This window comes from Primulina huaijiensis, chromosome 14 (genome assembly GCF_012295235.1).
Source record: "Primulina huaijiensis isolate GDHJ02 chromosome 14, ASM1229523v2, whole genome shotgun sequence".
Taxonomy (NCBI): domain Eukaryota; kingdom Viridiplantae; phylum Streptophyta; class Magnoliopsida; order Lamiales; family Gesneriaceae; genus Primulina; species Primulina huaijiensis.
The window spans coordinates 12,452,282-12,479,506 of record NC_133319.1 but is presented as its reverse complement, the minus strand read 5'-3'; the positions used below and the strand labels follow the sequence as shown (position 1 = coordinate 12,479,506).

The window sequence follows — 27,225 nt, the reverse complement described above, 5'->3', positions numbered from 1 at the left end:
TTTTCTACTCAGTGCGTCTGCCACTACATTAGCTTTTCCCGGATGGTAGCTAATGTCACAATCATAATCCTTTACTAGCTCAAGCCATCTGCGTTGTCTCATATTCAGCTCTTTTTGGGTGAAAAAGTATTTCAAACTTTTATGGTCGGTGAATATCTTGCACTTCTCTCCATAGAGGTAGTGTCTCCAAATCTTTAGTGCAAAGACTACTGCTGCAAGCTCAAGATCATGAGTGGTGTAGTTTTTCTCGTGAATCTTCAACTGTCTCGACGCATAGGCTATAACTCGGTTATTTTGCATCAGAACTGCCCCCAAACCAAGTTTAGAAGTGTCGGTATAAAGAACATAATCCCCTTGCCCCGATGGCATAGATAACACTGGTGCTGAAATCAAAGCTTGCTTTAACTTGTCAAAACTGTCTTGACACTCGGATCCCCAAATAAACTTTGCATTCTTCTTAGTCAAGGATGTCAATGGTACTGCAATGGATGAGAATCCCTTGATGAATTTGCGATAATAGCCGGCAAGTCCCAAGAAACTGCGAATCTCGGTAACACTCTTCGGTACTGGCCACTCTTTCACTGCTTCGACTTTGCTTGGATCAACTTCAACGCCATCACTAGACATGATGTGGCCTAAGAATGCCACTCTATCGAGCCAAAACTCGCACTTGCTGAATTTTGCATAAAGCTTTCCGTCTTGTAATACTTGCAGTGCTGTCTTCAAATGACGACTGTACTCCTCTTTGTTCTTCGAATAGATCAATATATCATCAATGAAGACTATAATAAACTGATCCAGATACGGCTGAAATACGCGATTTATGAGATCCAAGAAGATCGCTGGCGCATTAGTCAGACCGAATGGCATGACCAGAAACTCGTAGTGCTCATATCTAGTACGGAATGATGTCTTGTGCACATCAGACTCTTTCACTTTTAATTGATGGTATCCAGATCGCAGATCAATTTTAGAAAATACCGCTGCTCCTTGCAACTGATCAAATAAATCTTCAATTCTTGGTAGTGGATATTTATTTTTGATAGTGACCTTGTTAAGCTCTCGATAATCGATGCATAGACGCATGCTTCCATCTTTCTTTTTCACAAATAATACCGGTGCGCCCCATGGAGAATAACTAGGGCGAATGAAACCCTTGTCTAGCAATTCTTGGATTTGATCTTTCAATTCTTTCATTTCAGCGGGTGCTAGACGATTAGGCGCTTTAGATATAAGAACGGTGCCCGGCATAAGATCAATAGAGAATTCAACTTCACGATCAGGTGGAATACCAGAAACCTCCTCGGGAAAGACGCTAGGAAAATCCCTCACAATATCAACATCTTCTAATTTCTGACTGATAGATTCCTGTGCAGTAGTGACACATGCTAGATAAGCTTGGCATCCATACTTAATAAGCTTCCTTGAACATAAACAAGAGATAATGTGCGGCATTTGTTTGTTTCTCGCCGCCTCAAAGACAAAAGATTTACCACTAGGCGGTCGAATAGACACTGTTCGCTGACGACAATCAATCGAAGCTCCATTTGCTGATAGCCAATCCATGCCGAGTATAATATCAAATTCGGGCATAGGAAGCACAATAAGATCTGCCCGCACAACATCCTTGAATAAACGTAGCTCCAGATTCTTGACAATCTTAGACGTGAGCATTTGATCATCGGGTGGAAAAGAAACTTTGAAACCCAGACCCATATCTTGAGGAATAATATTCAGTCTTTTGATGAAGGTTTCAGATATGAATGAATGTGTAGCTCCCGAGTCTAAAAGTGCATAGGTTGCTACATCTTGAATGATAATCCTCCCTGCAGCGAAAATGTCCTTTAAATCCTTTCATGTTGAGCTTAAGGATTTACTATCATTAATTTCCCAAATGTATATGAAGATTACGCGTTGAACTTAAGCATTTCTGGAACAATTGCATTTTAGCCCTTCAAATATTTTTTTGAAATTTGCATACTAGTCCCCAAAGTTTTCGGATATTTGCATTAAAGCCCTTACATTTTTGAATTTTTTCATTTTAGCCCTTGAAGATTTCAAAAATTACATTCATGGCCCTTTAAGAATTCACTATTTGCATTTTGGTCCCTTAACTTTTGGAAACTTACAATTTAAATCCCAAAATTTCGAAATTCCTTCTTTAAATTTTGGCCCTCAACTTTTTATTTGGAAACAAATCATCCTTTACATAAAATGTGGCACAAAATTAAAATCATTTCTATGGTTCTGAACATCATAACTTAAATTTAACTATGTAGAACATGCAACCTAATTTCTCCTAGGTTAGATCTTGTTCCCAAATCAATTTCTAATAACCAATTTAACATTTCATGCAATAATAAGCAATATAAAAATGTTAAACGACTAGGTTACCCGTAATGAGTGTATTGTCTGTCTCTTCCTCAGCTTCCTCGGCATTCATAACATAAGCTCGCGCCGTGGTGGCTGCTTTCCTCTTGGGGCAATCAATAGCTTTGTGTCCATCCTTCTTGCAGCAGAAACATTTAAATGATCCCCATTCACATTTGCCAAGATGTAGACAGTTGCACACTTTGCATGGTTGCCTCTCGACAGGCTTCGGTGGTCCAAGATTTTGTGGCTTTGGTGGTGCTGGCTTCTTGACTGGACCTTGGGGCTTTTGAGGGCCCTTGAGGTCTAGGAGGACCCGTGTATGGCTTCTTGTTAGGCTAATTATTACTTTGGTGTAGTTGCCTCTTGCGCTGTAGCTCAAAGTCAATGTCCTTCAAGGATTGTTCCGATTGGAAAGCATAAGTAACGGTAGTAGCATACTCCAAAGGACGCATCATCATAACATTATTCCTTATGGTAGGTCGCAGACCATCCATAAAGTGCCTAAGCTTCTCTTCAACATCCCTGGCAATAAGGGGTACGAAATGACAACCCCTATCAAACTTCTTGATAAACTCAGCAACAGTCGAGTCTCCCTGACGGAGGCTCATAAACTCTCTCTTCAGCCATCTTCTAACATCAGCAGTAAAATACTTCTCGTAGAAAACTGTCTTGAATTGAGCCCAAGTAAGTGTAGCAAGGTTAACACCCTGCTCGGCTCCTTCCCACCATAAAGAAGCGTCATCCCTAAGCAGATAAGTGGTACACCTCACACGGTCCGCATCTCCAATATCTAAAGAGCAAAAGTGTACCTCAAGAGAACGAATCCATCCCTCAGCAGCAAAAAGGTCGGTAGTGCCAGAAAATTCCTTCGGCCCTAGCCTCCGGAATTGATCATATATATCCTGATGTGGCCTAGGCGCCTGCTGCATCTGTTGCAACTGTTGCTGCTGTAACTGCTGCTCAAAGAGACGAGCCATCCCTTCTAATGCACGAGTAGCAGGATCCCCTGGTGGTGGTGGTGGTGGTGCATTTCCTTGTTGATTCACACTGTTCGCTGCTTGGTTTCCATTAACGGGGGCACGTCTAGGAGGCATTTTATCTGAACGTTTTCCGAATTCTAACGTAACCAACATGCATTTAAATCTAAGTTCTCTAATCATGTGACATATCCCAACTCATTTTAGCAGTTTAAGCATGCAAGGTATAAGTACTCAAAGAGCTAATAAATATGTAACGTAAACATAATATTCATATCATCATGCATGTAACAACATATTAAATCACATAAAGCATGCAAAACTTACGACTTGAGGCTTGATGACTGATCTTCCTGGTACTGATGGTGGCACAACCCTTTAGAGGACCTTTGCTCTAATACTAACTGAAACGTCTACCCTTTTTATTGCTTTAAAGTACTAGAAATTTTTTTAAAAACCACTCAATTTTCGGCCATGTACGTTTACCACAGAAAAATATTTTTATAAAATATTTTTTCCTTTAAAAATAACACATCATCCAACTAGCATTTTAAAATCAAGTGAAATAGTCATAAATATGAAATCGTCAACTGTCTTACCAAAACTAAAAAGCAATAAGTTTGAAAAGTATAGCCCATACTAAACCTCTAAAAAATCTCTCAAAAAGCATAAATAAATAGTCTTAAAAATCTTTAACGTAAATCATGAAGCATAAATCATAAATGCGGAAAAAGTAGAAGCGATGGTCCTCGAGTTGTGTACGCCATCAGTCCAGTCAAATCATCCGTCAAGACCTCCCTCAACCTCACCTGCATCCATCACACCTAGTGAGTCTAAAGACTCAACACACCGTAATCTTCATAACAAATAATACGTATAAAACCACATCTGCCTTTCTTTTTCTTAAAATGTGCTAGAATTTTTTTTTTAAACCTCCCAAGCATCGGCCGAACCACAAAAATTACATAAAATATTTTGGACATCATTTTAAAATAAAACAACCAATTATATATTTGAGAAATACAACTCATACTATAATATCTCAAAAATCACTCAAAAGCATAAATAAAAAGTCGTAAAAATCTTTAACATAAATCATAAACTTAATTACGGAAAACTAGAAGCGCTGGTCCTCGGGTCGTGTGCACCTTCAGTCAAGTCAGGTCAACCATCAAGACCTGCCATAACATTAATATCATAAACACCTGCATCCATCACACCTAGTGAGTCTAAAGACTCAACACACCATAATCTTTATAACAAATAATACATATAAAACCACATGCAACAGTGAAAAATATTTGTACTTAAAATATCTTTTTCAGGAAGATGCATAAACTGTTAACATGAACATTTCGTAAACGTTTTCATCATGCATAACTTAAACCTTAGCCTTTTTCTTTTTCCACATAACATATCATAAAACCTTCTATCATGATCATAAACATTTTCCTTTTCTTTTGTTGAATTCAGATCGTTAATTGTGACTTTTCTCATCATGACATAAACCTCAAAATTCGATAGATCCATCTACATGTAATCACAGTACTGGGCGGCGGGGACTCCAGCAACACTCTCACCGGTCAACTGGGCCTTGGCCTATCCTCATTGAATAGAAATACGATCGTCGGGGTTCCCTCTGAGAACTTTTCCCACAAATGGATTCCCTCGGGCGCCTTTTCTCCTCACGATATTCCCATTCTTACCGTTACCACAAAACCTTTATTACCACACAACCGTTACCACATATTCGTAATGATGGAAACACGATCGTTGGGCTCCTACTGGGACCATAACCCTCACGATATCTCCAACATTATCGAATTAGTCACAATTACTTCACTTCCTTCAACGTTTAACATTCTCATTACTTTATAAAAATCATGCACAACATCACAATTTTCTTTTGAAACCAAGCATGCAACATGTCTTTTAAATGTTGATCTTAAAACATAAAAATAAAATTGACATTTAAAAATCATTATTTAATCATAAACATTTCATAAACAGTTGAAAATAATCATAATATCATAAAAATAACCTTTAGAGCACTGCCATGACGTTTACTAATTTTTTGGTGTAAAAAGACAGTTTTACCCCTGGACTTGATATTTTACGTTTTTGACTTTTTTTCTTGATTTCTTGACTTTAACATGTTCCAAATAATTATTTAAGCCTAAAATAATTTTTCCATAATTTTATTTAGCTTAAATATTAGACTTTTTCATTTATCCTTAATTAATTGTTTTGACGGTGTTTTAAATCCCGAAAAAATCCCAAACTTTAATATAAAATTCCTAAATTCAAAATTTAGTCTTTTTATATTATTTTAGCCCTTAAGAATCATGACTCAACCTCCGTGAGCCGTTTTTCAATTTTAATTAGTTAAAAGCCTTAATTTGACACCTAAACTTCGACACCGAGCCAACTTTCGATTTTCACGAGTTGCCCCCAAACCATGTTGATCCGAAACTTGACCAAGATCCTAAAGTACCCTACGGAACCCTTAGACCACTAAAATACCCTACCAAAGCCCAAAATCGAGCAACCACAAGTCACCCCTATACTGGCCGAGAATCCCAATCTGCATGGGTTCTATGTTTGTGCGTCCAGGCTGCTACCCGCGAACCCAGACCTTGAACGACTCCTCCTCACACCTTCCTAAGACTCCAAATCCTTGTCCTAACCCAGCCCCTGAGCCCTGGACCGCGCCCCTACTCCCTTACCAGTCGCACGAAGTCTGCACAGAATTGTGCAACTTCTCGGGTAGGAGTCATTGCGACCAAGCCAACCCCTCCCTCATGAAACCCGATCACCCTTATCCCCATGACAGCAATGTTTCTCGCATGGTTCTCCTTTCCTTCGACTGTGATGTGGTTTGGGTGCGTGTGTGTGACTCTAACACAGGTGTAAACCACTCTTGATCTTACCTTATGTCATGGCAGCCCCTTAACATGCCTAGAACAAATTTTTGAATCAAACCTCAAGAAGTTAACAAATGCAAGTGCAATATTTCAAAAATTCTGGAAAAATAATCATGTTCTTCATGCATCCAATAATTAAAACATTAATATGATATGATGGATGAGAACCTTGTCTTGTTTCCACTTGAACACTTCGAAAATTCTTTGGATGATATGTATATGTGCCATGTGTGTGTATGAGAGGGGTGGGGAGAGTTTTCAGATTTTTAAAGAGGGTGGCCGATTGTTTGTGGTGTAAAGTGTAGGGTTTTTTTTAACATATTATATACATAAAATATACTAATTAGTTTACTAACTAGGCCTTAGGTCTATCAAGCCATTAAATTAAGCCCATTAGTCTAATTAGGATTTAAATAAAATATTAACAAAGTTTTTGTTTAAATAAATGTGTGAATTTATTTGCCGGGTTGCCAAAAAGCTCGTATTTTAGTTGAAAAACCAACACCGATAAAATTTACGTCCCGGTGTATAAAATCACCTCAAACCCCTATTTTTCAAAAATATTAATATTCAACTACCATATTTTAAATAATTAAAAATCATTATTTAATAAAAATATTTTACATTTTTCAGCCCTCAGTCCCCGTTCCTCGATCGTCACTTGAATATTCCTTAAAAATACAGTTTTATGCATGATGATAATAAAATCAAATTTAACATGTAAATATGTATGTCACATAATCAAATAGCAATTAAAATCAGTTAATTACTCATTTTTCATATTTCCTAGATTTGCATGCAGTTGGATTACGTCGTCTTAATTTTGGGCCTTACAATTCAAACTCAATGTAATGGCTATTAAGCCCGTGAAGAATAAAGTTAATACTTTTGCTTACTTGTTTGAGTCTTCTTGAAACGTCTGTCATTTTTTTTTGCTTAAAATGTACTAGAATTTTTTTTTAAAACTCTTGATAAATTCGACTGATACATATACATATATATACAAAATATTTTTGCACCATTTCAAAATAAAACCAACCAACTAGTATTTGAAAATCCAAAGAATAGTTCAAAACGTCAAATCGTCTAACATTTTACCCAACCTAAAAAGCAATAAATTTGAAATGTATAACCCATACTAAACCTCTCAAAATCTCTCAAAATCGTAAATAATCTAAAAAATCTTTAACTTAATCATAATGGTAAATCATGATAATTATGGAAATTATAATTGTAAATCATAATTACGTAAAAATAGAAGCGCTGGTCCTCGGATCATGTACACCTTCAGTCAAGTCAGGTCAACCATTAAGACCTCCATCAAACTCACCTGCATCCATCACACCTAGCGAGTCTAAAGACTCAACACGTCATAATCTTTATAACAAATAATACGTATAAAATCACAAGAAACAGTGAAAATACTTTTTACGTAAAAATAACATTTTCATGACATACATAACATAAAACTCAACATTTTTCTTTTCCTCATTTCATAACATGTATCCTTTTATCATGATCATAAACATTTTCTTTTTTATTGAATTCAGATCGTTAATTGTGACTTTTCTCATCCTCAAAAAGTCGATGGATCCATCAACATGTCACCAAAGTACTGGGCGGCGGGGACATCAGCGACGATCTCTCATCAACTGAGCATTGGCCTATCCTCATCGAATGGAAATACGATCGTCGGGCTCTCTCTGGGGCCTTCTCCCATTAATGGGCTCCCTTTGGGATCTTTTCCCTCACGACATCCCCATTCTTATCCTCATATCCTCAATAGTCACAATTACTTCACTTTTTTCAACGTTTTACATTTTCATCACTTTATAAAAATCATGAATTTAATATCCTTTTGTTTTTAAAAACAAGCATGCAACATAACTTTAAACTTTATCGTGGACATTTCATAATTAATCATATTATTCCATAACATTTAAAATCATAATTTAACATGTAAAAATTCATAAACATTTGAAATAATCATAAATTCATTAACATGTAAAATTCCAAGTTTTTGAATTTTTCATGATCTCATTGACTCTAACATGTCCCAAATATTTATTTAAGCTTAAATTAATTTTCTCATGATTTTATTTGGCTTAAAAATAGACTTTTTAATTAATCCTCAACTAATCGTTTTGAAGGCGTTTTAATCTCGAAAAATCCCAAACTTTAAAATAAAATTCCTAAATTTAAACTTAGACTTTTAATAATTATTTGACCCGCGTGAACCATGAATCGACCCCCGTGAGCCATGTTTCAATTAATTTAACAAGGACAAAACCCTAGACCTACTATTTTAGCCAACACCGAGCCATGTTGGTTTTTTACTGAGCCACGCTCGGACCATCACTAGCCAACCTCTTCCCAGACCACTTAGGAACCTACTGGACCCAAGCTAACCCATAGGATTCGATCACAACTCAAAAACATAACCCCCTTCCCATGCATGCTGCGGCTGAGAGTCCCCAAGGACATGGACTCCAAGTTGTGCGCCTACGACCTTACCAACGACCCAGCCCCTGGACCAACCTCTAGTGCACCTCCCTAAGACCCTAAAGACTCGCCTTAGCTCAGCCCTTGAGCCACGGACCGAGCCCACCTCCCTGCACAAGCCGCGAAAACCTGCGCGATGTACTTGGGCTCTCGGGTAGAAGTCCTAGCTTGCTAGGTGTGGGGACCCGAACGCTAATTTAGTTTCTTAATCATTATTAGGATCAAATGTAAAAGTAAACTGGGTCATAATTTTTTTTTAAATACATGAGTGCGCAACATAAGAAATAACTCTTATTTTATTTACGAGATCCATGTATAGATCAAAAATACAAATCTTGTACAAAAGTACTTTATAACAAACTACTGTTCATTCACTACATGTCAGGTAATGAAAACAACTCTACTTCTGGGTCCGAATCTCCACGCTAATCTCAATCTCTCATCCTCTTCTTGACCCTGATCATGTCCCACATGTTGTCTTGCACACATACAAACACAATAACAGGCGGATAACTCCGGTGAGAAATATATCCCTAGTATAAACAACGTATACATGCAATCATATAGCATATATAAAAGCATATAACAGTTAGCAATAACATGTATCATAATCTGAAAGACATGAATCGATATAAAATTGTAAATCAAACTCTGGACTCATAATCTCTGACTCGACTCTTTTCTAATCTAGGGATCTCGGTCGAATAAGAACGCAACCTTCTCCTACCTACTCTCCTAGCTAGATGGTGGTACGTTCTTATTCCCAGACTTTGGCATTCTGTATTGATTTTCTGCAATAAGAGTCGATCTACTCCTAAGCACATCGATACACCAAAAGTCCAGTGTCTTGGCGGCTCTGCCAAAGACTAGGCACATCTGCCCAAGACTCTAACTCATGCTTTGCTATAAATCAATAGACTACGCATATCAAACTCATGAATTGCAAACATCAATGCAATAAAATAAAGTATGTGATTTTGAAAAAACTCAAGTCGAATTTAACTCGAGTCGTATCTTGTCGGTTTAACATTGATTTATACCTTTCTTTTGTCGATCTGACGAAGTCAAAATCTTGAATTCGAAGCTGTCAACACTCAATCTGGCAATGACATTATTGAGGAGTACAATATCAATAGACAACCCCACCAATACTGGATATAATAAGAACTCAATCTAATTCTGTTTCGACGGCATAACAGCACAATCTCGATATAATTAGCAATACAATAATAACAGATACCAATCATAACTCATAATCGATCAACAACACAATCTGATATCAAATCTGTATAATCTCAATCGAATCAAATCTGAAAAATCATAACAATTTCATACGGTGTCCGTTCTTCCATCTGATTTTGATTATACGATTACAACAATCTCAAGAACACATAATAACAGTCATATCATGATTCCTACCATACCATATTTTTAAATCATACAAGAACATAATAAAACTTACATCCTGTTGAAGCCGTTGACGAGAGGAACACAGTACCAAACTTGGATTGAAATTCTGAAGGGCGGATCTCGTATAACACTCAAATTCCTAGAATGAAAAGCTGGAGGATTTCATGAAGCTTTCTCGGTTCTTTGCTACCAATCTGAAGGAAAATGAATCAATTTCATCTCTTATATGCATGGTAGAGCTACGTGGCACAACTCTTTAAGTTGAACGTCTCGTGCATATGCGCGACCATCCCCGGCACATATGCGCGAGACACTCTGTCTCGGCGCCTTGGCTTCTCATCTGCTCGCGCATATGCACGACCTGTCTCCGCGCATATGCGCGAGACTTACTGTTTCGGTATGTCGGTAACCCACCACCTCGCGCATATGCGCACCCTATCTCGTGCATATGCGCGAGGTCTTCTGCCTCGGCCATGTTTTTCTCGCGCATATGCGCGCCTCTCTCCGCGCATGTGCGCGCAAAGTTCTGTCCTCTACACACATAAACCATGCTATGCCATTCAAATGCCAAATCTTCTCATGCCTTTTATAATTACATCGATTCATCAATAATTAATCGCAGATTACAATATCAGTAATTTCAGACATTACAATTCTCCCCGTCTAAGATACGATTTTGTCCCCGAAATCGCCGGCAATCAAATCATATAACATAAGAGAGAACGATAGACATAAAAGAAGCTAAAGCAAAAGAGACTCACATCATTGAAATAACTCTGGGAATTTCTGTCTCATATTTGATTCAGTCTCCCAGGTAGCTTCTTCAATGCCATGTCAACTCCACTGAACTGTTACAAGCGGAATAGTTTTCGTTCTGAGTTGTTTTTCTTTACGATCAAGAATCTTGATCGGCTTTTCGAAATAACTCAGTGTCTCATCGAGTTCGGTCTCATCAGGCTGAAGAATATGAGAAGCATCAGGAATATATTTTCGCAGCATAGATACATGAAAGACATCATGTATTCCAGATAGAGACGGACGAATAGCAAGTCGATAGGCACGATCACCTATTTTTTCCAGAATCTCGTACAGACCGATATATCGTGGAGACAATTTCCCTTTCTTGCCAAATCTGACAATGCCGCTGAAAGGAGAAATCTTCAGAAATACTCGGTCTCCTATCTCAAATACCAACGGTCGTTGTCGAATATTTGCATATTTGTCCTGTCTATCCTGAGCTGTCTTCATTCTCTGCTGAATCAGCTTCACTTTTTCAGTCATATCTCGAATCATATCAGGTCCAATCTCAGGTACCTCTGAGATATCATCCCAGTAAAGAGGGGATCTGCACTTATTGCCATACAACGCTTCAAACAGAGCCAACTCAATACTCGTCTGATAGTTGTTGTTGTAGGAGAATTCACATAATGGAAAAGAATCTTGCCAACTAGTGCCAAAATCTAGCACTACAGCTCTAAGCATATTCTCTAATGTCTGGATAGTCCTCTCTGACTGTCCGTCTGTCTGAGGATGATATGCAGTACTCAAATGTAATCTCGTACCTAGATCTTCTTGCAAAATGTGCCAAAAGTGTGAAGTAAATAGAGGATCACGATCTGATACAATAAACTTTGGCACTCCATGCAATCTGACCACTTCTCTGACATAAATCTCTACCATCTGGTCATGTCTGTACGTCATCTTGTACGGATTAAAACATGCTGATTTGGTCAATCTGTCAATCACGACCCAAATCGCATCACAACCTCTGGAGGAACGCGGTAGCTTCGTCACAAAATCCATAGAAATGTGATCCCATTTCCATTCTGGAATAGATAAGCTATGCAACAGACCTCCTGGTTTCTTTCTTTCGGCTTTTACCTATTGGCAATTCAAACATTTGGATACAAACTCTGCAATGTCTAATTTCATCTGTTTCCACCAAAACTGTTTCTTCAGATCATTGTACATCTTTCTGCCACCAGGATGAATACTGAATCGACTACTGTGCGCTTCTGACAATATCTGTCGTTTCAATTCTGAAACATCTGGCACAACAAGACGACTATTCACATATAACACATCATTCCGAACCTGATATTCTGATTGATGCCCTGCTCTGGCCATCGCAATTGATTTCTGGATATTCTGATCAACTTTCTGAGCTTCTTTAATTCTCAAAAGTAGCTCCGGTTCGACTTGAATAGCATAGAGTCTCAACGGTTTACCATCTGTTTCAAATACTAATCCAGACAAACAACAATCTTCTATCAAATTCGAAACATCAATCGTCGATAAGGATAAAGAACATACCTTTCGACTCTGCTGCATTTGACTTCCCTGGATAATATTTGATTTCACAATCAAAGTCTTTCAGCAAATCAAGCCATCTTCGTTGCCTCATATGCAGTTCTGACTGTGAAAATAGATATTTCAAACTCTTGTGATCAGAATAAATCTCAAATTTCTCCCCGTACAGATAGTGTCGCCAGATCTTTAATGCAAAGACGATGGCAGCCAACTCAAGATCATGAATCGGATAGCGAGTCTCATGTGGTTTCAATTGTCTTGAGGCATATATAGGCAATAACATGTCCTCGCTGCATTAAAACACAACCCAATCCTCTGTGAGAAACATCACAATAAACAACAAAATCACCAGTACCTGACGGGATAGTCAACACCGGAGCACTGGTTAATCTCTTCTTCAACTCCAGAAAACTGGATTCACACGCTTCTGACCAAACAAAAGGTGTCTTCTTCTGAGTCAGTTGAGTTATCGGCTTAGCAATACTTGAGAAATCTTTGATAAATCGTCTATAATAGCCTGCTAAACCCATAAAACTGCGTATCTCTGGTATTGATGGCGGTCTAGGCCAGTCGATCACATCCTCAACTTTGCTAGGATCGACAGAAATCACATCTCCAGATATAATATGTCCCAGAAATACAACATGTCTCAGCCAAAACTCACATTTCGACAATTTGGCATACATTTTCTCAGCCCTCAGAATATTCAATACAATTCTTAAATGTTCAACATGATCAGTCATATTCTTCGAATAAATCAAAATATCATCAATAAATATAATCACAAAATCATTGAGATACTTCTGAAATATACGGTTCATCAAACCCATAAAGACAGCTGGAGCATTCGTCAAACCAAACGGCATGACTATAAACTCATAATGGCCATACCGAGTTCGGAAAGCTGTCTTCGAGATATCAGATTCTCTGACTCTCAGCTCATTATATCCCGAAATCATATCGATCTTGGAATAAACAAAAGAACCCTGCAACTGATCAAATAAATCATCAATAAAAGGCAAAAGGTATTTACTCTTTACCGTAGCCTTGTTCAGTTGCCGATAGTCAATGCAGAGTCTCATTGAACCATCTTTATTTCTGACAAACAATACTGAAGCACCCCAAAGAGACACACTCGGTCTGATGTAACCTTTGGCCAGTAAATCTTCTAACTGCTCTTTCAACTCTTTCAATTCACTCGGTGCCATTCTGTATGGAGTTTTAGAAATAGGAACAGTACCTGGTAAAAATTCAATGCTGAAATCTATCTCCCGGACCGGAGGCAAACCCGGAATCTCATCTGGGAAGACATCAGCAAACTCACATACCACTAGCAAATCTGCCAATGTAGGATCGATTTCAGTACATCTACTGAATACACAAGGAATCCCTTTGCTCTTTTCTGTAATAATCGAGTCATAGATAACGAAGATATCAAAGGAATTCTAGCTCTAGAAGCCTTACCATAGAATTTCCATTCATCAGCCATCTCTGGTCTGAATCTCACAATCTTCTGGAAACAATCTACGGTAGCTCTGTACTTGGTCATCATGTCAATACCAATTACGCAGTCAAAATCAGACAACCCAAGTACAATACAATCTAACTCTATCTCATGACCGTCATACTGTAGCATACAATTTCTAATAGAAGTCACTGAAATAAGACCTCGCCCAAAAGGTGAAGAGACATATACTACAGTAGATAAGGACTCAATAGGCAGAGCATGCATCAATGCAAATGGCTCAGAAATAAATGTATGAGATGCACCCGTATCAATCAATACATAAGCAGGATAACCACAAAGAGTACAGTTACCTGCCACAACATCATCAGGTGCTTCTTGTGCCTGTTCTTCAGTCAATGCAAATACCCTGGCCTGCTGTCTCGGAGGCTGGCTAACAGTCTGGCTTCCTCCTAGCCTTGGCTATGACTGGGTAGGTTCCGGCTGGAAAGAGTGAACAGCAGATGATCGTCTATCAGGTTGAACCACTGATCCAGATGATTCTGCTCCCTGGGATCGTTGGGAACTTCACTGGGGACAGACTCTGGCAAAATGTCCCTGCTGTCTGCAGATGTTGCAACTCCCAAACACTCCTTGGAATTTCTCTGTGGGATGTCTTCCTCCACAAGTTCTACAATAGACCCCTGTATAACTTTGGCCCAAACCAGTCTGTCTCGAACCACTGGAGCTGGATGAACTACTTCCCGATTTCTTAAACTGTTTCCCTCGAGCTTTCAGATGGTCCTTTTTCCCACTGCTGCTACCACCACTATCAAATCTGGGAGGGGGTTGCTGGAACTGAGTTGGAGGTTGTTGTTGATGTTGTCTCTGTGTCTGAGCAACATACAAAGCTCCTTTCTGCATAGTCAGTCCTGCTTCAGCTCCTTTTGCTCGGTTCAAAGCATCAGCAACAGCTTCATCATTTTCAGCAACGTGTGGAGCAAATCGTAGCAAGGTAGAGAATTTAGCCACATATTCTTCAACGTTCAAATTACCCTGTTTCAGGTTGGCAAACTCTGCACCCTTGTCCTTTCTGTACGATATTGGGAAAAATCTTTGATAGAATTTGTCTTTAAAGACCTTCCAAGTAAAAACCGTACCTCTATGCTCCAAAGCTCTTTTTATCGTGAGCCACCAACTCTTTGCAACATCATGCAACTGGTGGCCAATCAGTTTGACCCTATGCTCATCTGTATAATCTAGTGAATCAAACAACATCTCAATGTCATCAAGCCAACTCTCACAATCCATAGACGTCTCAGTGCCTTTCAGAGTCGGTGGTTTGAACGACTGAAATCTCTTCAGCAGTGTCTCCATCGGTGTCGCTGTAACATCCATCTGATTACCTGAGGTACTACCCTGTCCTGGGCTCTTCGAGGAGGCATATCTGATTATCAAAATGATTAGTACTCAAATATAACAAATCTGTTTCAGTCCTTCTCTGATCATCGTACATCTGATCAAGAATCGGTTCTGATTCATTCTCAATATTACACATTACCACTGAAATCAAATAATCAGGTAAACATGTCATATGTAACGCAGCAAAGCATGCTAGCAATATAGAAACAGGAAAGAAAATTCAATCTACCCTGCTCACTAGCTTCTATTTCAATCTACGGAACCTACTGCTCTGATACCACATGTTGTGAGGACCCGGACGCTAATTCAGTTTCTTAATCATTATTAGGATCAAATGTAAAAGTAAACTGGGTCATAAATTTTTTTTTTTTAAATACATGAGTGCGCAACATATGAAATAACTCTTATTTCATTTATGAGATCCATGTATAGATCAAAAATACAAATCTTGTACAAAAGTACTTCATAACAAACTACTGTTCATTCACTACATATCAGGTAATGAAAACAACTCTACTTCTAGGTCTGAATCTCCACGCTAATCTCAATCTCTCATCCTCTTCTTGACCATAATCCTGTCCCACCTGTTGTCATGCACACATACAAACACAACAACAAGTGAATAACTCCGGTGAGAAATATATCCCCAGTATAAACAACGTATACATGTAATCATATAGCAGAAATAAAAGCATATAACAGTTAGCAATAACATGTATCATAATCTGAAAGACATGAATCGATATAAAACTGTAAATAAAACTCTGGACTCATAATCTCTGACTCGACTCTTCTCTAATCTAGGGATCCCGGTCGAATAAGAACGCAACCTTCTCCCACCTACTCTCCTAGCTAGATGGTGGTACGTTCTTATTCCCAGACTTTGGCATTCTGTATTGATTTTCTGCAATAAGAGTCGATCTACTCCTAAGCACATCGATACACCAAAAGTCCAGTGTCTTGGCGGCTCTGCCAAAGACTAGGCACATCTGCCCAAGACTCTAACTCATGCTTTGCTATAAATCAATAGACTACGCATATCAATCTCATGAATTGCAAACATCAATGCAATAAAATAAAGTATGTGATTTTGGGAAAACTCAATTCGAATCTAACTCGAGTCGTATCTTCCCGATTTAACATTGATTTATACCTTTCTTTTGTCGATCTGACGAATTCGAAGTCTTGAATTCGAAGCTGTCAACACTCAATCTGGAAATGACATTATTGAGGAGTACAATATCAATAGACAACCCCACCAATACTGGATATAATAAGAACTCAATCTAATTCTGTTTCGACGGCATAACAGCACAATCTCAATATACCCAGCAATACAATAATAACATATACCAATCATAACTCATAATCGATCAACAACACAATCTGATACCAAATTTGTATAATCTCAATCGAATCAAATCTGAAAAATCATAACAATTTCATACGGTGTTCGTTCTTACATCTGATTTCGATTATACGATTATAACAATCTCAGGAACACATAATAACAATCATATCATGATTCCTGCCATACCATATTTTTAAATCATACAAGAACATAATAAAACTTACGTCCTGTTGAAGCCGTTGATGAGAGGAACACAGTACCAAACTCGGATTGAAATTCTGACGGGCGGATATCGTATAACACTCAAATTCCTAGAATGAAAATCTGGAGGATTTCATGAAGCTTTCTCGGTTCTTTGCTACCAATCTGAAGGAAAATGAATCAATTTCATCTCTTATATGCATGGTAGAGCTACGTGGCACAACTCTTTAAGCTGCACGTCTCGCGCATATGCGCGACCATCCCCGGCGCATATGCGCGAGACACTCTCTCTCGACGCCTTGGCTTCTCATCTGCTCGCGCATATGCGCGACCTGTCTCCGCGCATATGCGCGAGACTTACTGTCTCGGTATGTCGGTAACCTACCACCTCGCGCATATGCGCGCCCTATCTCGTGCATATGCGTGAGGTCTTCTGCTTCGGCCATGGTCTTCTCGTGCATATGCGCGCCTCTATCCGCGCATGTGCGCGCAAAGTTCTGTCCTCTACACACATAAACCATGCTATGCCATTCAAATGCCAAATCTTCTCATGCCTTTTATAATTACATCGATTCATCAATATTTAATCGCAGATTACAATATCAGTAATTTCAGAACTTACACTAGGACTCCTCCCAGCCCTCTTGACTCGAGCCGTAGCGTGGCTAGGACTTAACCCTCGACTGAACCAGACCCTGGCCCCAAGCCGTGACCCAACCAACCATCTATACATGAAAACCGATCACCAAACCCCGATGACAGAAAATATCGATTCCAGCTTTTGTTTGCTTGTTGTGCAGCATATGGTGATGATTTAGGACTTCATAACTCGTGTAAACATACCTTGATCATAGCCTAGTCATGGCAGCCTCATAAGAACACAATAAACATGAATTTGCATCCAAAAACCTTAAGTTTCCCACATGTGCATGCAATATTTCGAAAATAATCATAATACTTCATGCTTTTCATACACACGTTATTTAAAACAATATTACGATGTGATAGATGAGAAAAAGAGATGTAAGACGTGCCTTTGCGTTTTAAACGCATGAATATTTGATGGCGATTGCAAAGAACGGGACAAGAACCTAGGCTTTGAAGCTTCCTTGCAACTCCCGAATTTTCCTTCAAATTATTTGTGTGTGTACCGTGGATATTGAAGAGTTTTGGTGGTTTGCAACAATCAAAGGGGCGTGACTTTTGTGTAGGGTTTGGGGTGAGTTTAACATATTATATAGTAATTAAATCCTTAATTAAACTTAGGCCTATTAAGCATATCAATTGAGCCTATTAGTGCTTAATTAGAATTTAATTAAAATATTAAAATAGTTTTGTTAAAAATAAGCTTGTTAATTTATTAGCCGGGTTGCCAAAAAGTTCGTATTTTTGTTGAAAAACCAACACCAATAATATTTACGTCCCGACGTATAAAATCACCTCAAAACCCCTTATTTTCAAAAATATGAAAAACCATCAACCATTTTTTAAATAATTAAAAACAATTAATTAATAAAAAAATTTTCTATTTTTCAGCCATCGGTCTCCGTTCCTCGATCACAACTCGAATAATTTTTAAAAATACATTTTAATTCAACCATGTAGAAAATATATTTTAAACATGCAAATGTGCACAACATATTTAATCCATACAATTAAAACATTTAATTAAGATACAGGGGAATTTAATAACTTACGTGAATGTGGTTCGCGTGGACCCTTAAATTTTCGCGGCGTTACAATCTTCCCTCCTTAAATTGAATTTCGTCCCTGAAATTTGCTTATCCTTAATAATCAAAAGTTTAAACTTAGTTCTATTATCCCAAAAATCCACGCTTCCGCTACGCTACTCTGATAAAATTTAAGTTCTAGAATGTTCTTACGTCTCCTTGATCTCAATTAAATTTATCTTCTAAATCCTTATTTTGCAATTCACAACTTAAAAAGACCTATAATGACTTAGTGCTAGGTTATTATAACCTCGAATTTCAAATTTTTTTAAAATTCCAATATAAAAAGATGGATGACCATACTTTTTCGTATATTACTATCTTTATTTTATACCCAAAATATTCATCAACTTATCATATTTCAATATTAAAATCTCAAACGTATCCGCTAACGATTAGATTTTCAAGCCTAATGTCGATTCATCTTTAAAAACCCTTGATTAACATTCCTTATAACATTATAACTAAGATATCCCTAGGTTCTAAATATTCTTACAAGTCTAAATCATCGAAAATTCTTATCATTTAACCCATTAAATTATCATTTATTGCTAAACTAGTCCCCAAATTCCTTAAGAGTTGCAAAATTATTTCTTAATTTCCTCAAAAATCATCCCATTTGATCCTTACTTTCAAAAATCCTATAATTAACCCATAAATTTTTTGCATTCTTAATTTCTTTCTACAGATTTCCCATAACATAATTTCAAAATTTACACTTATTTACCCAAAATCAATTCTCATAACCAATATTACACTTCCATCAAAACAAAAAATCCCAATTTATACATTTTCTTACTCCCAAATCATTGTAAATCCTCGAATCATTATTTCTAATGAATAATTCCCAAAAATTAATTTAACTAGTAACAATGAATTATAAATATTTTCTTAGAAAATCTACGTGTCTCGTAGCATTTATAATATTCACGATTAACTTATGACCCAAAAGGTAGAACGTCAATACTAAAACCCAAAATTCAACATAGTCCAATTCCACCATAAAGCCAACATGCGTTGAAATCAAATAATTTCTTTTTTCATATCCTATCATGTATAAAAATTCCATAGCATAAAAATCATATATCCTTATAAGACAATTAAACATGTGACGTGAACATATAATTCATGTATTTATGCATGTAACAATATATAAATCACATAAAGCATGTAAACTTACAATGTGAGGCTTGATGACTGAGCTTCCTGGCACTGATGATGACACAACCTTTTACAGAACCATTGTTCTGATACCAACTGAAACGTTTGGCATTTCTTTTTGCATAAAATGTACTAGAAATATTTTTAGCTCTTGATAAATTCGGCCGATACATATACATATATATATACAAAATATTTTTACACAATTTCAAAATAAAACCAACCAACTAGTATTTGAAAATCCAAAGAATAGTTCAAAACGTCAAATATTCTAATATTTTACCCAACCTAAAAAAAATAAATTTGAAATGTATAGCTCATACTAAACCTCTCAAAATATCTCAAAATCATAAATAAATAATCTTAAAAATCTTTAACTTAATCATAACTGTAAATCATAATTGCGGAAAAATAGAAGCGCTGGTCCTCGGGTCATGTACATCTTCAGTCTATGCAGGTCAACTATCAAGACCTCCATCAAACTTACCTGCATCCATCACACCTAGCGAGTCTAAAGACTCAACACGCCATAATCTTTATAACAAATAATACGTATAAAATCACAAGCAACAGTGAAAATACTTTTTACGTAAAAATAACATTTTCATGACATGCATAACATAAACCTCAACATTTTTCTTTTCTTCATTTCATAACATGTATACTTTTATCATGATCATAAACATTTTCCTTTTTATTGAATTCAGATCGTTAATTGTGACTTTTCTCATCCTCAAAAAGTCGATGGATCCATCTACATGTAACCACAGTACTGGGCGGTGGGGACATCAGCGACAATCTCTCGTCAACTGAGCCTTGGCCTATCCTCATCGAATGAAAATACGATCGTCGGGCTCCCTCTAGGGCCTTCTCCCATGAATGGGCTCTCTCTGGGGCCTTTTCCCTCACGACATCCCCATTCTTATCCTCATATCCTCAATAGTCACAATTATTTTACTTCTGTCAACTTTTACATTTTCATCATTTTATAAAAATCATGCATTTAATATCCTTTGGTTTTTAAAAACAAGCATGCAACATAACTTTAAACTTTATCGTGTACATTCCATAATTAATCATATCATTCCATAACATTTAAAATCATAAGTTAACATGTAAAAATTCATTAACATTTGAAATAATCATAATATCATAAAAAAACATCTTTCAGAGCACTGTCATGACGCTTACTTATTCCCGGGTGTAAAATGACCATTTTACCCTAGACATAAAATTCCACGTTTTTAAATTTTTCATGATCTCATTGACTCTAACATGTCCCAAATATTAATTTAAGCTTAAATTAATTTTCTCATGATTTTATTTGGCTTAAAACTAGAATTTTTAATTAATTCTCAACTAATCGTTTTGAAGGCGTTTTAATCCCGAAAAATCCCAAACTTTAAAATAAAATTCCTAAATTTAAACTTAGACTTTTAACAATTATTTGGCCTTCGTGAACCATGACTCGACCCCCGTGAGCCATGTTTCAATTAATTTAACAAGGACAAAACCCAATACCTACAGTTTTAAGCCAACACCGAGCCATGTTGGTTTTTCACCGAGCCACGCTCGGACCATCACAAACCAACCCCTTCCTAAACCACTTAGGAACCTACTGGACCCAAGATAACCCATAGGATTCGACCACAACTCAAAAACATAACCCCCTTCCCATGCATGCTGCGGCCGAGAGTCCCCAAGGACATGGACTCCGAGTTGTGCGCCTAGGACCTTACCAACGACCCAGCCCCTGGACCAAACTCTAGTGAACCTCCCTATGACCCTAAAGACTCGCCCTAGCCCAGCCCCTGAGCCACGGACCAAGCCCACCTCCCTGCACAAGCCGCGCAAACCTGCGCGATGTACTTGGGCTCTCGGGTATGAGTCCTCGCTTGCTAAGACTCCTCACAGCCCTCTTGACTCGAGCCCTAGCATGGCTAGGACTCAACCCTCGACTGAACCAGACCCTGGCTGAGCCCTGGCCCCAAGCCGTGAGCCAACCAGCCACCTATACATGAAAACCGATCACCAAGCCCCCAAGACAGAAAATATCGATTCCAACTTTTGTTTTCTTGTTGTGCAGCGTGTATGGTGATGACTTAGAACTCCCTAACTCGTGAAAACATACCTTGTCATAGCCTATTCATGGAAGCCTCATAAGAACACAATAAACATAAATTTGCATCCAAAAACTTAAGTTTCCCACATATGCATGAAATATTTCGAAAATAATCATAATACTTCATGCTTTTCATACGCACATTATTTAAAACAATATTACGATGTGATAGATGAGAAAAGGAGATGTAAGGCGTGCCTTTGCGTTTTAAACGTACGAATATTCGATGGAGATTGCGAAGAACGGGGCAAGAACCTAGGCTTTGAAGCTTCCTTGCGACTCTCAACTTTTCCTTCAAATTATTTGTGTGTGTGCTGTGGATATTGAAGAGTTTTGGTGGTGTGCAACAATTAGAAAGTGGCGTGACTTTTGTGTAGGGTTTGGGGTGAGTTTAACATATTATATAGTAATTAAATCCTTAATTAAACTTAGGCCCATTAAGCATACCAATTGAGCTTATTAGTGCTTAATTAGAATTTAATTAAAATATTAAAATAGTTTTGTTAAAAATAAGTTTGTGAATTTATTAGCCGGGTTCCTAAAAAGTTCGTATTTTTGTTGAAAAACAAACATCGATAATATTTACGTCCCGGCGTATAAAATCACATCAAAACCCTTTATTTTCAAAAATATGAAAAACCATCAACCATATTTTAAATATTTAAAAAAATTAATTAATAAAAACATTTTCTATTTTTCATCCCTCGGTCTCCGTTCCTCGATTGCAACTCGAATAATTTTTAAAAATACATTTTAATACAACCATGTAGAAAATATATTTTAAACATGCAAATGTGCACAACATATTTAATCCATGCAATTAAAACATTTAATTAAAATACAGGGGAATTTAATTACTTGCGTGCATGTGGTTCGCGTGGATCTTTAAATTTTCGGGGCGTTACACTTCTTGTTTGTGGCATGGTAGAATTGGACACGTTAATTATGATACAATTCGTAGACTAATTAACATGAAAGCATTCATGCATTCCAAATTGATAAACAACACAAATGTGAAACTTGTGTTGAGGTCAACTAACGAGATCATCTTTTCGAACAGTTGAAAGAAATAGTGAACCACTTGATTTAATTCACAGTGATATATGTGATTTAAAAGGTGTACAAACTTGTGGTGGAAATAAATACTTCATTATTTTTTTGACGATAACACAAAATTTTGTTATGTGTATCTCCTTAAAAATAAGGATGAAGCTATTGACAAATTTGTCCAATATAAGAGTGAAGTTGAAAACCAACTTAACAAGAAAATTAAGGTGCTAAAAAGTGATCGTGGAGGTGCATATGTTCACCATTTGCCGAGTTTTGTGCTCAACACAGTATCAAACATGAAAGAATTGCACCTTATTCTCCTCAGCAAAATGGCATAGCAGAGAGAAAGAATCGCACCTTGAAAGAAATGATGAATGCGTTGTTATTAAGTTCTGGTTTACCACAGAACATTGGGGGAAAGCTGTTCTAACAACAAATTAGCTTTTAAATAATGTGCCCCGAAAGAAGCAAGATAAAAGTCCGTACGAGTTATGGAAATGTAGAAGTCTTTCCTACAAATACTTGCGAGTGTGGGGGTGTCTCACCAAGGTAGCAGTACCCACTACAAACAAAGTAAAGATAGGACCAAAAACTGTTGATTGCATTTTCATTGGATATGCTCAAAACAGTAGCGCATATAGTTTTCTTGTACATGAATCTCAAATACATGATATTCACAAGAATACGATAATAGAATCAAGAAATGCTTCGTTCTTTGAACACATGTTTTCATGCAAATCTAAAGAAGAACCAAGTTCATCCAAAAGATTATATGAGACAATTGATAAAGAACAAGAGCTTGATCAAGATATTGAACCAAGACGTAGCAAGAGAGCTAGGACTGAGAAATCCCTTGGTCCGAATTTCATCACTTTCATGATGGAAAGTGAATCTTAAAGCTTCAAGGAAGCAATGAGTTCATCTGAGGGACCTCTATGGAAAGAGGCTATCAATTCCGAAAAGGAATCCGTTTTACAAAATCATACGTGGGAATTAGTAAATCTTCCTCTGGGAAGCAAACCACTAGGCTATAAATGGGTTTTCAAAAGGAAAATGAAATCAGATGGAACCATAGATATGTATAAAGCTATATTGGTAATCCAAGGTTACCATCAACGTGAAGGGCTTGAATTCTCCTGTATCACGAATAACCTCTATTCGTGTGATACTCGCTATTGCCGCCTTGCGAAATATTGAAGTACACCAAATGGACGTAAAGACAGCTTTTATAAATGGAGATTTAGAAGAAGAAATTTACATGGAACAACCTGAAGGATTTTCTGCGATTGGGCAAGAAAACAAGATTTATAAACTGGTGAAGTCTCTATACGGCTTAAAACAAGCACCAAATCAATGACAAAAAAATTTTGATAAAGCCATGATAGAAAGTGGATTTAAATTCAGTGAATGTGAAAATTGTGTATACATAAAAACCACTGAAAATGAATATGTCATTTTATGTTTTGACGTAGATGATATACTTATCATTGATAGTAATGATAAGATGATCAAATCTACCAAGAAGTTATTGAACTAAAGATTTGACATGAAAGATTTGAGCTTAGCCGATATAATATTTGGAATTAAAATTCATAGAACATCAAAAAGACTAGTTTTAAGTCAGTCACATTATGTTGACAAAATACTTAAGAAATTCAATAAGGGTGACTCTGTATTGGCTAGAACCTTGATAGATATCAATCAACATCTATCAAAGAATCGAGGTGAGAGTATGTCTCAATTAGAATACTCTTGAGCCCGATTTGCAATGGAAAAAGGCTTGAATTGTGTACAAGCGTACGAGCACGACCTGGCTGCATCAAATGTCGGACCGATCAAGGCAAAATTTCCCACCAAGGTTCACCTGAATTTTTTTATTTTTTATTTTCGAAATTCTATTATGGATGACTTTCCATCTGCCTGACTCTCCATATGGCCAGCATGTTGGTGCTCCAGCTGGACTGACCTTTGGTGCTCTAGCTGGACTGATCTTTGGCCTTTCGGATTGCCAGCAGTGACTGTCCATATGGAACCCGAGTGCCTATATATAGAGGCAGCCTCAACTCCTTCAGAAGTACCTAACACACTCTCCTGCACTCTCTTTCCTTCAGCACTCTTCTCTGTTGTCTCGGCTGCTGCTGCTTCTTCCGGCTACCGTTCCTCTGTCCTCGTGATAAAGTTTAGGTATCTTTCAGTTCGCCGTTGTGGCGTGCTAGATTACTGCTATTTGTTCTTTTGTATCTTGGGAAACATACGTCCAAGTACATCCTCGAAGCACATAACGGAGGAGACTACTGTTTCCTTTACTGTACTCTTCGCTGGTTTCCTTTCTCTTAAGCTTTCTGTACTCTATCATTCGATATATTGTGTGACAATATATCCGGTCACTCTAGCACAATAATCACAGCCAAAATTATTTTTATCTAGTGTAACATAATTTGTTCTAAATTCAAAATTCAGACTCTCCAAATCTATCAAAGATATTTTAATATTTCATAACTTCCAAATAGATGTGCACTTAGAGTCGGACTCTTTTTGATAAACACTATAGATAAATATGATATGGTCAAAATTGGAAAAGTCATTAAAACTCAAGAGAAGAGTTTTGGTAAGACGCCAACACTACAATTATTATTATAAATATATTGTAATATTTCACAAGTTTATTAAATCAATAAACAAAAATAATTTCTCGACGAGTGCTCATATACTCGATATTACGATATGAATTATAGGAAAACACTGGAGAAGGCTTAAAGGTTTATAGCTAATCAAGGAAGATTAAAATCTGAAAAAAATTTGTGAAAGAATGACATTAAGATATATGTTATATTAATATATTTGTGTAAAATACATAATATCACAATATTTTTTGGTAATTTCAGTACTTTTTCATTAAGAATGTTAATTTTAGTTTTTTTTTTTTGGTAATTTTAGTTTTTTTTTTTCATTAAGAACATTAATGTTACAATATATACTTCAACGACAAATCAACGTCACATCGGAATATATTTTTGGAGATAATAAGAGATATTTGAAAATTTACGTAGAAATGTTATAATTTTCTTTTTGGAAGATTATCACTGAAGATGTCGATCTTTTCAATAAGTTTATTAATGCAATAAATTTATCAAGAAAAAAGATTGTATTTGTTAGAGTCTAGATGATGATCTCTGAAATAAACATAACAAAGAATAATATATTACTATTACTAAAGTTGAGTCATGAACTACTTTTGGTCTCTCATGTCATACCAATTTTTTTTTTTCCAAAATACCATTATTTTTTTAAATCAAACAAAGCATATTAAATTAATGATTAAAAAAAACATAACTTGAAATAAACATTAGTCTAAACTCAATATATTTCATATAAAAAATAATTATATATAACTATATTTTACATAAAAAGTTATTTTATGTGTATACATATTACATTGTGTGCATATATTTGCTAGTATATATAATGAAAAAAAATATGTACTTGATTAGAAATATCTTTCAAGTGTTTAATCGAAAACAAAAATTAATTAAAAAGGAAAATTTATTTGGTAGTATATACTAAAAATAAAGAATAGAAAAAGTGAAGTTGAGTATCGACTTCAATGCAACGTATATAAGTATTTCCAAATTCTTAATTTGTTCGAAAAAACTAAGTTTTATATGGTTGCAATATTTAAAGTAATTGTTGAGGAGATAATGAATGATATTTGACCATATTTGTTGGAAATATATTTGAAAAGATTTTTGGAGATAATGAGAGATATTTGAATATTTGTGTAGATATTTTAGAATTTTATTTTTGGAAGATTAACCGAAGATATGATGGATCTTTTGAATGTGTCAAGAAATTTATCAAGAAGAAAAGACTATATTAATTAAATTAAAGATAATGATTTGACATTATCTTTGAAATAATCATCCTATATCTAGGTAGGCATGCTTATCGATTCCATCGAACCGGTTTCAGATCAGTTCCTACCGGTTCTGGGTCCGATGAGTTAGGAACCTGTCTGAACCGGTTAGGAACCGGTCTCGAACCGATTCCGGTTCCAAGTTTAAACCCTTGACCGGTTCGACTGTTAATAAACCGGTGCCAGTTCGGGTCGAACCGATTCCGAACTCTAATTTATTATATTTTACTATATAATTAAAATTAGTAATATTAATTGACAATTTTTTATTTAGTATTTTGATTGCAAATAATTGTGATTACATAGAAAAAACTATAACAAAATAACTTAAACAT

The 27,225-nt window shown here is 36.6% G+C and overlaps 1 pseudogene; it reads right to left on the bottom strand.

The window, feature by feature from the left end:
* Nucleotides 1-27,225, bottom strand: part of LOC140957985 (uncharacterized) — a 111,944-nt pseudogene that overhangs the window by 2,620 nt on the left and 82,099 nt on the right.